At 34.9% G+C, this 10,236-nt stretch overlaps 1 long non-coding RNA gene across 3 annotated transcripts in view; it reads right to left on the reverse strand.

The window, feature by feature from the left end:
• The window catches only part of LOC150049743 (uncharacterized), a 45,238-nt gene extending 35,231 nt beyond the window's left edge, over positions 1-10,007 (reverse strand). For 2 of the 3 annotated variants that reach the window (XR_016538879.1, XR_016538880.1), the window contains exons 1-2: positions 9,923-10,000; positions 9,086-9,113 (exon numbers count right to left, since the gene is read on the reverse strand). This is a non-coding gene — a long non-coding RNA (uncharacterized LOC150049743). Of the gene's footprint in view, positions 1-9,085; positions 9,114-9,663; positions 9,703-9,922 lie in introns of all 3 variants that reach the window. The other variant, XR_016538881.1, reaches the window with a different exon arrangement.
• Between the last annotated feature and the right edge of the window lie 229 nt (positions 10,008-10,236).

Raw genomic sequence — 10,236 nt, forward strand, 5'->3', positions numbered from 1 at the left:
AGATTTACTGACATAGTGTTCCACTGTCAGCATTCTAAGAATATTTTATGACTTTGTCATAGTAGGGGAAAAATCATTCTCTTGAGTGTAATGCTGCTGCTTGGCACGTCTTACTAGACAAATTCAGAGTAGGCGGTGTATGTATTGTTTTTGTCAGTCCATCATCATAAGGAAATTCTATGCTCTGCAGGTTATCATAAGACTTTTTCCAGGGTGTCATATATTCTATTTGAGATATAGCCCCCAAATCCACATTCTAACAGGCTGTAATTCAGGCTTTGTAATAGTCATAGATAAAGAAAACCTTAAGTGTAGAGGGCCTAAAGGGAAGTCATTCCTTCATGCCATTTTAGAGGGTTGTGTGACCCCAAGTCTTCTTACCCTATTTTTGGTACAGTTTGGGCTTTTTTATTTGTTTTTACATTACACACACACACACACACACACACACACACATACACACAATTCTGCAATAAATATTATACAGCAATAAGGTGCTGTTTTGCCATAGAGGCCCTAAGAACAAGGCCAAGCTATCCTGGATTAAACTTCTGAAATTGAAAGCCCAAATAATCTTTTGTCTTTATAACTCTCCTGCTCAGGCTTTTGTTACAACAAAAAGCTTCCTGACACACATATTTCCAGCCTTTTTCTTCCTATGACTACCTAAATCTGTTCTATAATTGCAATTAGTCTTCAGTAATAGTTCCCAGAGCTTCTCCCCAAAGCTGTTTACCACTACTTGGATTAAAGGGAAATCTTAAAATCAAAGTGATCCTGTGACCCTTCTCCAAAAACAAACTTTCTTTTCACTTTTTCTTTTTTTTTTTTAACCAGTCGTGGGTCTTGAACTCAGGGCCTGAGCACTGTCCTTGGGCTTTCCTCAAGGCAAGCACTCTACCACTTGAGCCATAGCACCACTTCCAGCTTTTTTTTCTATGTATGTGGTACCGAGGAATTGAACCTGGGTCTTTGTGCATGCTACGCAAGCACTCCACCACTAGGCCAAACTCCCGGCCCCCCTTTTCACTTTTTCTTGAGGACCACTGTTTGTCTACTTCCTATACATGGTTTCAGTCTCTTATTTTATAGGAAAGAGTCTTGACCAGTTCAAGGTCCAACTTTCCTGTCCTCTTAAAATTGTGTAGTTGATTAGCTGCTCTAGTAATGGAATCTCTTTCCTGTCTCATGTTCTAATAGGTAAAATATTTTTCATAGTCCATCTTTTCTTGGGAAGGTAGGCACAGAGTTTATTTTTTCTTAATCATCTGAAAGCTTTCTAAGTAGAACTCTGATGGGCCTTGGGAATATGAATCTATAGCAGTTTGATCAACCTTTTCAAATTATAATGATGGGACATCATCTTCTGAAGCTTTCTACAGACTAAGTAGAGGGAGAAGACCCTTGTCGTGTTTCAATCCAAGGTATTTTTTTCTCTATTTTTACCTTTCCATGTATGACAACTAAATGAATATTTTATTTTCATTTCTTGAGAACTAGATTTTTTGGTTGGTACTGATTATCAGTGAACATTCAAAACATCATACTTTGCTGGCTGTGAATTATATGGTAATAGAAATACACCTCAATAAATTGTACAAATATAATGAAGATCTAGGTGTGCCCTATTCGTGGAGTGTGTACTTTAAAAAGATCTTTCTATGATTTAGCTTTTTCATATACTCAGTTTATAAAGTACATTTGTTATGTATCCCAGACTGGCCTGAAACTTGCTATGTAATCCATTTGGGCCTCAAACTTGCAGTTCTTCTGTCTCTCCCTGCAAAGTGCTCAGGTTACAGGCAGGAGTCACAAGGATGTTTTAGGGTTTTAGAAAGATGCATAAGAGCTGTCTGTATTTATAGGATACCATGCACCATTTAGATACATCTATGTAGTGTATATCTTCAAATATGTAAAATCTATTTGATTTTTGTTTTCTATGTGTGATTTAGAAATGATACTATAGGTTTAGTAGCTTTCCCAGTCACCCACTTCAAATAGATATATTTCCACAGAAACTGCTTTTGAACGAATGAATGCTTATTTTTGATTTAAAAAAAACGTGAGAATATAGATTGTAGACAATAATATCCTTTTCTCTTCTTTTCTTTTCAATATTTCCAAGCTCTCTCAGAAGATTAGATTTTTTTTAACTAAATAAAATTGTGAAAGTTGTACTGTGGATTATGCTTTATATGAGGAGTTTCGGCTATGTCCAAAATTAAAGGTCCAGTCTTTGTTTTGCAGCTCATATTAGGGCCTCCCACATAACTTTTGCTGAAGTCAGTTTATGTCCATGTTTATGAACTAATTTTGCCTATGTGTTATCTGTGATCTATGTTTGAAGTAGAAACTGCATTCTTTTAGATGCCCACTGAAAAGAGCATGCTCAGATGATGAGCTGAGGATTTCATAAATCCAGAGCTCAAACCAAATGAATAAAGCCACACAGACAGATCAACAAAATGCCAACAAAATATCAGCCAGGCAAACAAAGCAGCAATCAGTCAAAGGACAAGTGACTTTCTCAGGAAAATCCTCTGATTAAAGAATCATTCAAATTTAAACCATCAAAATGAAATAACTAAAAATGAAAATGATTACATTTATAGTTTGACTCTTGGTAAGTTTTGTGTGAGAAAGACAGAGACAGAGAGTAACAGAGATTCTGAGGGGAAGCATGCAAAAATAATCATTATTTGCATTTGTTTCACAAACTGAGAAGCTTAATTAATATGTCTCAAATTGCTTAAGGATAGTGCCAAAAAAGATTAATGCAAACTGATACATTCTACCTTTTCTGTCAGTTGTGTGACAGAAGTCTTGCAAAGTTGAAAAGCTGCTAATTTAGTAGTCAACAGTGTCAAATAAAATTTCTAAACTGTACGTCGATAAAAGAACATCTTAGCAATAAGGCACAGCAAATATGCTTTAAAACAGTGCAGTCAGCAAATCTGCTTCAGGTTTTGAAATATCTAGCAATGACATTTATTAGAAAGAAACTATAATACATCAGTGACATAAAAAGCTGTCTCTTTATCAGCATTGCTTTATTATAGGCACTAATTTTGTGCAAAATCCTTTAGAATCTTTGCAAAACACCTGCTGAACTTAAAGAAATATGGTGAGTGCTTGCACAAAGACAGATGTAGCTTAATCACATAACACTGAATTTGACTTCATGGTGCTTAACAATAAATGAACTGAGCATACCAGTGCAGCAGACTTAAATCTTTCTCAAATTTGTATAAAGTTTTCAATGAACACACTGTTTGTACTGATTCATCAAGTTTGAGGATATAAACAAATAGCAATTATAAGAATCTTATTAAGAGGGAATTCTCTGAATAAAATTAAATCAAATCTAAGACTATGATTTGAATCTATCCTCCTTTCTTCTTCCACCTTCTCCAATCTATTTCAATTTTCTTAGATGGCTGCTTTCTGGCTACTTTTCTCTTTGTAGTTTCCATCTATGCATCCATCCATTCATCCATTCATCATACCCTGTTTATTCTATCAGATTACTTGAAATTTTCATGTTATAGATGAATCTACTTCAAGGTCAGCTATCATGGCATTATGGCTCAGTAAAAAATGGAAATAGAATAAGAAAGACCATTTTCTCATTCTCTCTTCTGCTGCACATGATTAGTTTTATATGTTGATTGATTTTTGCTGGTAGGTTAAGTCGATTTCAATGAATTTCACTCACCCAGTGTTGACCAGATTAAAGTCCAAAATTGTTTACTCAAACCACTTTTTTCTTCTTTCCTTTCAGTCTTATAATTTGTATGCTCAGAAGATAATACAACTGCACATATGTAGAAAAGTCTCTTACATATGCTTATATGTATTCACATTCTCTATTGAATTAACTATTCTTTCCTCATTGATTCTTATTTGCATTGTAATGTTAAATAATGGTACTTTAATTTTACTTCTTCAGATAAGCTGTGTGCTTGAAAAAACCATAAAACAATGAAACTTCATGAATATTTATATCAATGGCTACACAGCATTATAGTCATAATCTCTGGAACTAGTTCTCACCAGTTCAGAATTAATTATCAAGTTCAGTTTTAATTGCATTCTTCTAAATTACAACCCCTTCCCCTGCCCCATCCCCCGAAAAGACTATAATGAATTATCTGGTAAGTACTTTACTGGGACTAATGCATCTAGGAGAGCGTCCTGAAATCCCATTCTTAAAGTCTAATAACCAACTGAAGGCATATGATTCCAAACCATCGTTGTAATCCTTGTTATCCAATGTATTAGATGTCTATGACTGCTTCTTGTGGTTTAATATATCTCATTTTCACTCAAGATTCACTAAGAATTTAATTGAGTTTGGGAAACTTTTTATTAAAAATTAAACCCTAAACATTCTTTGTTTTGCTTCCTCATACTTGGGAACCTGAATTAGCATAGAGAAAAGGAATATTTGGTGGCATAACCTCTACACCATACTGTTGCTTTATAAAAAATAAATAACATATTTTTGTCCTGTAATATAAATGTATGAGGAAAGAGCACTGAAGAACTTCATTTAAGTAAAGGAGAGCCATTTAACTTTTCTAGTCTAAGTTGTAAGAAAGTTAGGAATAATAAAAGGCAATGAAAATTCAATGTCTTGGAATAATATAAAGATTAAGTATAAAAGAGGTTTACTCATATTTGATTGAGTAAAACTTCTACAAAATGTTTATTTTACAAATGATATATACTCTATGAGACCTAAAAAAAATCTTTCATTGGATTTTTGAATGATGAATGAGAAACTTTGTAATGCTGTCCATATGATAAACAGATGATAGATGACATTAAACAAATGATAGTTCAACACCAATTATTCCAAGTGCTTGGCTTTATACTCAGCAATCAGCATCTACTCATTGAAGAGAACACTGGGACCCCCAAAAAATTATAGTACTTAATTGTGCTGGGAACCAAACAGCTGTTATTATGACATCCAGAAACTATAAGTTTCTGTAAACTGAAAGAACTTAGTAATTGTAAGACTCTGTCTGTAAATAGAAAAAATCACTTATTGTTTGTACTACCCCTTCCATGACGACCCAACTGCAATATTCTGTTAAGCAAAAAAGAACTTGTTTGGCAGAACAGTTTGACCACCTCCTGACCCTCTCCCCAGGTTTGTTTCAGGTATGTGTTGTATAGAGATAGTTACTAAGCAATATCACTAAGCAACCTGCTTGCGTCAGTTACCTTTCTGCTAAACATATATATTCTGCTGTGCAAAAGTAAATATTGAGGCCTTGATCAGAATACTGTCTTGGTCTCCCTCCTTGTGTCTGGTTTGTCTCTCTCATTCAGATCTATTCCTCCTCGAGCTCTAGTTGACTACCCTGCAGGCCCAGGCAAATTGGAAATGTAAATCTCAAGGTAAATATCACTACAGCAATCGAGTTCCATTGATTCATTTAGTAGATTTCTTTGACTGGAGATCAGATCAAGTGTTCATGAAAACTTGGTCTTGACCACATTCAAGGCTTATATCAAAGGACACAAGAAATAAAGAGTGATCAAGTAAAAACAATTGCATTGTTAATACGGCAGAGTATTTTACCAAGAAGAAAGAACATAGTTATCCAAAACACAACATATTGAAGACAAAGAAATAGTCAATTAGGAATCAATATTAATGAATCCATGTAAAAACTGGCATACAATTCATCAGAAGTTCAGGAGAAAGATGGACTTGATTGTTTAAAAACAGCTTTTGTTTCAAACAGAGGTTCAGTCACTCTAAGGTTAAAATAACATTTGGATGAAGTTATGAATACATAAGTACACAAATATATAAATACACTTTTATGAAATAAATGGCTTAGAATTAAGGTCATGTTCCAGAAACTAGAGGTATCACTCACATCTATAACTCCAGCACTTGGGCATTTTGTGTGATTTCAGAGTATACACCAGGAGGGTAACCAGTTCAAGGAAGAGCTGAGATACATAGCAAGATATTGTCACAGATAAAATAAAATCAAATAAAGGAAAACCACCCAAATTAAAGCCTATTGGGGAAAAGAGGAATCTTAGAGCCACACTGATTCACTCTATCTGCTGAGAAATCACTGAATACACTTTTGGTAAAAGAAAAAGGATTTTGAGAGTTGGCCAAAATCTGAAGATAGAAATATATTTGCCTAGGTATCGGAAAGAAGATAAGTACAATACAAGTGTATTTAACATCTGTGTTTTATTTGAAATTGGTGCCTAAAAATGTTCATTATGCTTCTACTTCTTAAGAAAAATTTAATAGAGCTGCTAACAATGACCCATGCCATTCTCTGCTTTGTCAAGTCTCCCACAGTGTCCAGGCTGGGTCAGTCCTATCTTGAGAAGCCTGATACCTCATGTGGATAACTGTTCCAGCAGAGCAGGCTCTTCCTTTGACATTATTTATGTGGTAGCAATTTGGAGTCACAGATTAGATCTTTTAAGAAAATCTTTTTCCTGCTCTCTGGACAACAAATGATGGCACTGGCCTATTTCATCAATGTAACTCCATTTGAAGTCAGTTTAAGCAGAGTGTAAGCTACAGATGTGGCTGAGAATCAGATTAACATCTTTTATTCAGGCTCGCTCTCTCTCTCTCTCTCTCTCTCTCTCTCTCTCTCTCTCTCTCTCTCTCTCTCTCTCTCTCTCTCTCTCTCAGAACAAACTTTTCCCATTGTATGATTTTCCTCATTTGCTGCTCGAATCCCATTACAGTCTTCAGCAGGAATAAACAATGGCATCTGGGCTGCATGATTGGCCATTTTTACAATATAAAGTTTCAGAGGATGTCACTGTTTTTATTTTTGACACATTTATTCTATAATATATTATAGACTGGTCCTACAGTCATTAGTAAACATCTTACAAATATCCAATTAAGAATACCTAAGTTATAACGCATGACACAGCATGTGTTTTTTTTTATCACACTGCATTAGAGTCATTACTAAATAGACAGAGTGGATATGGCATGCTGGTTTTTTGTTGTTGTTATTGTTGTTTTAAAATATGATAATGTAAAAATAAGGACCATTGAGATATAAATAGCCTAAGTGCACATTCGAAGCATCTTCCTTGGATCTTAAAACAGACAACTTATAGCAAAGACACACTTTTGTATTCTCTATTATCTGATACCTTCATTCAAATTCCAGTATGCATCAGGTGAGGACATTGCTTTCCTGAGGATGGTCTGCAATTGTCTACTGATTCCAATCCTCTCAGAATCAATGGAAATTTGTCAAAAGTGCAAGTTCATATGCAGACTTGGAATTGAAGGGGTATAAGAGAATTTCAAACATTATCTTTGAAAATAAATGAAATCAATGGCTTCTAAGGCAAAGATTTATTGAATTTTTGTTGTTGTAATTTTAACAAAAAATAATATATCTGAAGACTTCTGTGTGTATTACCCTGAGAATGTTGTCAGATACCAGTAATATAAATGGAAGGCTTTCCAGTTTAAATAAATTTTTAAAATAAATTTACATACAGTGGAACTACTCTGGGAATTTAACACTGGAATACATTTTTGTAACTACTACTTACTAACAGTACATGGAATAGTCTCAGTACCCTATAGAATATCCTTTTCTTAACTCTTTATAGACTTACCATTTTATTGCCTGAACAAAATGATATAGCCATTCTTGAAATTGTGACAATTTTTCATCTTTTAATTTTACCCATAAGTTATTACTATATTTACAGAATTGTCTAGGACGCAAATGTGACTTTAACATATCGGATATTGATTTACCGTAGAGTATACCACAGAAAGAGCCAAAGAGAAAAAAAAAGTGCAAAAGTTAACATTTTTCATCCTGATGAAGGCTGGAGTCTATAAAGAAAACCATCCTGTAGGTTATCCACTGTTGACACATACCTATAAGAAATTGAATGATGAAAAAACTGGAGCTCAGAAGTCCGTGAAATCATCTTCTTTATATATCCTCTTATAGAGGCTATCTCTCATAACCTGGTGTCTTTAGCTTGAGTTCAAGCCGCATGTCACCTTATGCGGATATATGATTCCCATAGCTCTGTGTAATACTCTTCCTTGATGCATACCAGAGCAATTACTCAGGATGAGTAAACTGGGCATTGATTTGGGGATAATAAACTCCCCTGGACCCCTGCACATTCAGTACCTGGTCTTTTGGCACCAGCCACCAATCCAAACTCTTGTTATCTTCCCTTATACTCTTCTCTCCGTGTCTTTCTATTGCTTCATTCTCCTTTGCTTGCTGTTCTGTACACATCTGTTACATAGTGTTGGAAGCTAGCTCTTTGGAATTATTTTAAACCATCTGACTGTACCTGATCTGTTTTCTAGTCATTAAGAGTAAAAGTTCTAAAGGCTGATGCGTCTAACTTGGATTACACCCATCAAGTTAGAAGTAAATGGAGAAAACCACTGATTACAAGGCTCATGACATTTTTTAAAAAATATAAAGTAAAAAGTGTCTTCCATTAGCTAAGAGCCTGAATACAAGAATGTTAATGTAGTTTTCAGTTTTTCTTCTTTTTTAAGTGATCATTTCTAAAACACCGTAATCTGTGCTAAAATGTGTTAATTGATTGGCAGAATTATGCTCTGCTACCACCCTACAAAACTTGGTCTATGTAGACCAAACCTTAGTGAGTTTAACAATCATTTAGCTGCTTGTTAAAACCAAGCTGCTGGAACTTTAATTAACGATTGACTTGTCGCTAGTTTTATTTTATTTGAGACTCTGACTTTTTATTTGAGGGCAAATTATGCTTATCATTTGGCAAAATCACTGCTGTGGTTATCTGACAGCAGCATTTCTTGTAGCAATTTTTTATGACAGGTCACACAGACTCATCACTTCTTTCTTCAAAGCTTTGGACACTAAGACCTTCATAGTTCTCTGTTTTTTCAGATTCCTCTCACATAATGTAATGTATTTGTTCATTCAGGAAAATATGAGGGCAGGGGAAATGAAGAAACATAAAGAATTTAGGTTAAATATAAATTTCAAGTTAATATGGAAAGAGAATACCTGATAATAAAGGTGAAAGTTCTCACCTTCTCACCTGACCTGGAAGAAGGAATCCTGTAATAAAGAGACCCAAACAAAAATGATTATTCCAAGATATGTGCTAAAGCATGCACACACATGCATATATACATGCATGCATGCATATATATGATCATATATTAAATGATAATCCAGTGAAAGAAAAGAAGTAACTATACATGTTGTAATAATTTCTACTCAATTGAATGCCAAGCATCATCAATGTAAACATATAGTTTCTAGGAATACAAAGAACCATTTAAGCAACATATAATTGAGTAGTATAATTACTCATTTATAAGAAAGTTTACACATATTCTTAGAATCAAAATTGATATACTAGACTCAGTTATATTTCTATATCACAGTCACAAGCATATAGAAAAAATACATTGAAAATCATTTGTCATAGCTAAATAAGTGACAAAGAAAGTCTAACAAACATTATCCAGGAATATCACAAAGATTTTTAGTTTTCACCTTATGAAAATACATTAACGATTGAGTCGTTCTTCTCATTAGTATGAACCGTATATGTGTTCCAAAACAAAATAATTGAATTAGTGGTATTACACAAAATTCTTACCTGTCAAATATACCACTTTCACAATACTATATTCAGTCCCTGGAAAAGGAATATAACACAGAGAAGGAGAAAGCTCTAAGCCTTGAAATATACAAATACTGAATGAACAAATAAGGAGATAAGATATATTTGTGGGTCACAAGATTTACATTTCAAATGCTTTGCCTGCATTTGTTGGGGCCTGACCTCCATCTCTGAGGCCTGATTTCGGCTGAGCTGCAATTAAAGGGCTTTGGCCAGGCATTCACTCCTTGCATACCTCTCTTAAGGCATCTCTGTGTACTTGACTCCATTGAGCCTCCCGCAGCTTTGCGGGTCTTGAAGCAGCACAGGTCTTGCTTGCTTTCCTGCACCTGTCCCGCCCAGTACCTGAAAGCCCCACCCAGACCCTTAGTGGTAGCACGGTGGCCCTCTTCCTATTGGCTAGCTTCCCAGTTCCCACCTTCTCCTACCCCAACAGTATATAACTAATTGTCTGACACAATAAAGAGAAGAGAGAGCAGAGCAGATCAGCAGAGATCAGCAGAGAGATCTGATGGGCTTTCATGGTTAACACTGCTTCTGACTCAGCGT

The sequence above is a fragment of the Megascapheus bottae genome, chromosome 19, assembly GCF_031878675.1.
Source record: "Megascapheus bottae isolate mThoBot1 chromosome 19, mThoBot2.hap1, whole genome shotgun sequence".
NCBI classification, from domain to species: Eukaryota; Metazoa; Chordata; class Mammalia; order Rodentia; family Geomyidae; genus Megascapheus; species Megascapheus bottae.